Source organism: Artemia sp. Qi Xiang Cuo, chromosome 4 (genome assembly GCF_049724085.1).
Source record: "Artemia sp. Qi Xiang Cuo chromosome 4, ASM4972408v1, whole genome shotgun sequence".
NCBI classification, from domain to species: domain Eukaryota; kingdom Metazoa; phylum Arthropoda; class Branchiopoda; order Anostraca; family Artemiidae; genus Artemia; species Artemia sp. Qi Xiang Cuo.
The window spans coordinates 14,504,676-14,507,951 of record NC_142797.1 but is presented as its reverse complement, the minus strand read 5'-3'; the positions used below and the strand labels follow the sequence as shown (position 1 = coordinate 14,507,951).

The window sequence follows — 3,276 nt, the reverse complement described above, 5'->3', positions numbered from 1 at the left end:
TATTAGTACACAATAGGTTTTAGATATTACGTCATGTCACTTATTACGTCATATATGGTTATTAGTAGATAATCGGTAAAATGTTCGTTCTTTATTATAATTATTTGTTATTCAAGCCAAAGCGCGGTAAGTTTCCTTTATAGGGGTTTGGGATAAGGCGGTTCCAATGGTGTACTTTTTGTTTTGATCTGACTCCTTTTTTAGAAGTTATGGGTTTTTATATTTCTTAACATTGGACGTGATCGTCTCTTACTAGGTTGCTAGCTACCACTGCAACCCGGATTATTGCTCAGATATCAAAAATATACTTGCAGTTTACATAATAACTTTAGCGATTCTAAACTGAAAAACTAACTCAGTCCAATATATGCAATGGTGTGCTTTTCTAATGATCGTCCTTTAATATAATTTACTGTACTACCGCTGCAACCCGGATAAAATCCAATGTAACCTCGTATGACGTCAAATATACCACATACCTATTTTATTTTCCCTGTTGCAACAGTTATTATGAGATAGACTTGTCTGACAAAAAGTAAACCATTAGAACCGCCTTGGCTGACGGTTCTAATGGTTTACTTTTTGTTTTGATCTGACTCCTTTGTTAGGAACTATGGGTTTTTATATTTCTTAACATTGGACGTGATCGTCTCTTACTAGGTTGCTAGCTACTGTTGCAACCCGGACTATGTTCCAGCGCTAAGCTATCTATGGAATTACTAACCTATACTATAATAAAGCGGCGTATAAAATTTACTATAGGCAAGAGGTCGTTCTTTATTCTAAACTCCATCTCTTCGACTTAGATTTTATTGAGTAGGATCCATTGTTTAGGGATTCAGGATGTATCATTAAATTGTTTCGAATTTTTCAATAGAAGAAGACTGAAGAGTGAATATTGACGGTTGCATGTCAAGAAGTCATAGTGTCCATTGAGGAGTCACACAATGTTCTGTACTGGGACCCTTACTGCATCTAATTTATGTAGACACCATGCGTTTTATATCATTGGGGAATGATTACGTCATTTTCTGATGATACAATCTTTACAGTAGTATCATTTTGCATGAATCTTTACTTTTTATGACTTTTATAGTTATAGCACATGTTATGATGTCATTTATCATTATGTATGCTAAAACGTATTTTTTTTATCAGAACTTTTATTTGAAATCTGTAAATTTGAAATCTTTTATTTGAATTTTTTCTGTAAAATACAAAAGACATTTAATGCAACAATTCCTTTTAAAATAAGATATTAAACATTCCCTCCACCAACTCTAGAGTAAAAGCACGAAAGTGCTCATGGAAAAGACACCCTTTAAGTATCACATAAACTATTTAAAAATTACGTGTTTATAAGTGGGCAGTGTAGTGGATAGTGTGTTAGATGTGCAATATGAAGGGTGCGGGTTCAATTCTCGGCATAGGTATATTTTTGTGCACTGGATAATTTTATTTCAAGACAAATCTCTGTTAATAACTACTACTAAGAACACAGATACGCAATCTTTTTTCTGTTTAGTCCTAGACTATTGGCCGACAAAAACGATTTTTGTAAATCTATCATCCACCTATACCGATCCTTTGTGTAATTACTATTAAATTTTTATTAAAATTTTCACACATAATTATGACATCTTGGACACCACAAGCTGAATAGTATATTTAAATTGGAAGTTGCCACAGTATAGCTGAGAGTAATCTCCTTCGACACTGAATGATTCGAGATCAATGCACTCTGTTGTAACGATCAATCTTAATATTAATCTTTTCCCATTCATAAATGAAATCATACTGAATATTCAGTTTATCAGCAAGATTTCTGAAGATATCAGTTAGATATGAATAATTTGGAGCTTCTGCAAACTTCAAGTTTCGGCAGTAGTTCAAGTACAAACCAAATTCTGTTGGTATGCTTTCACATAGAGTAGATATGCTGGTGGACTTTTTAGATTTGTATATTTTGTCTAATAAGTCTAATTTTGAAGTGGCTTTTAAGTTTTGCCACGGAAGATCACCCTTCACAAAATGTACCAATACATATCCTAGGGATTCAAGATCATCTCGGCGGCTTTGTTCAAGACCTTCATGTGCATTTAAAGAAGCATACTTAAGATTTCCTATTTTATACTTATTGTGCTTCACTTTTATCTTTAAGTTTCCAGAATACTGTCTTGTATAGGAAAAACTAGTAAGGAAAACTTTTTTAACGTCTGTATAGTCTTTTATACCCATAGAAAAACTACTTGGATGAATGTTCCCATGAATAAAAAATTTAGAATGAACATATTTTAGTCTTTCCAGCATTTGATCAGCTAGAATCAAGACTGTCTTGAGGTTAAACTTCCGACTACAAGACGTAAACAGTTCTTGTAGTGAAGGTCCTAAAATATTCATTACCAATACGTTGTACTCATTCTCCTGACGACAACACTTGACTTCAGGTACACCATTTTTAGTGTCTTGAAGTGTCTTGGAATTATCGAAGTCACGAATTAGCTCGTTTTTTTCCTTAGAGCCCAACTTGATAAGTACATCTTCGTTGCTGTCCATGTCTTTTGCATAGTACGTATGACAAACATCGTTGCGTCGAATTTTTACAACTAGACGATATTTCCCTAAAAGAATAGTTTCATGTTCAGGTGCCTCAAAAACTGCAATTTTATCTAATGCTGGCTCTTTTTTCGTCCCTTTCTTTTTACTCATTTTTCGCATTATAAATCAGACGATATCTTGTCAGTACTTAAAATCATTCTCATAAAAAATGTGTCTAGGAGTTAGAACGTAGTAACAAAAAAAAACGATTTTTTTTATTTTCAGGGTTTTTCTAGTTTTAATTAAATAGTTAAAATTATTACTCAGACACCATAAATATTTTTGCAATTTTAATAATAACTTTAGCGATACTGAACTGAGAACTAAAATAAAATAAAATTATCTTATCGAAAGATAAACGTGTAAATATTTTATATTCATTTAATACGTAATATATAATATTTATACACAATCTAATTAAAAGACGATCATTCGAAGAACATACCATTGCATATATCAGACTTAGTTAGCTGCTCGATTCCTTAAAAAAAAATCTCATTTGTCAACTGAAACTAGAATCATTCCTAAAAATTTTAAATAAAATAATTTTATTTAACTGCAGAGTGCAAAATATTTATGGTGTCTGATCACTAATTTCCATTTTTTAATTCAAACCAGAAAAAAACACAAAATTTTAAAATCAGTTTGGTTTTCCTTTTGCTTCATTAACTCGCTACG

General features: G+C 32.0%; 1 pseudogene; it reads right to left on the bottom strand.

Annotated features, from left to right (window-relative positions):
• Positions 1-1,731: 1,731 nt before the first annotated feature.
• LOC148952802 (casein kinase I pseudogene) lies at positions 1,732-2,709 on the bottom strand (annotated as a pseudogene).
• Positions 2,710-3,276: the final 567 nt, after the last annotated feature.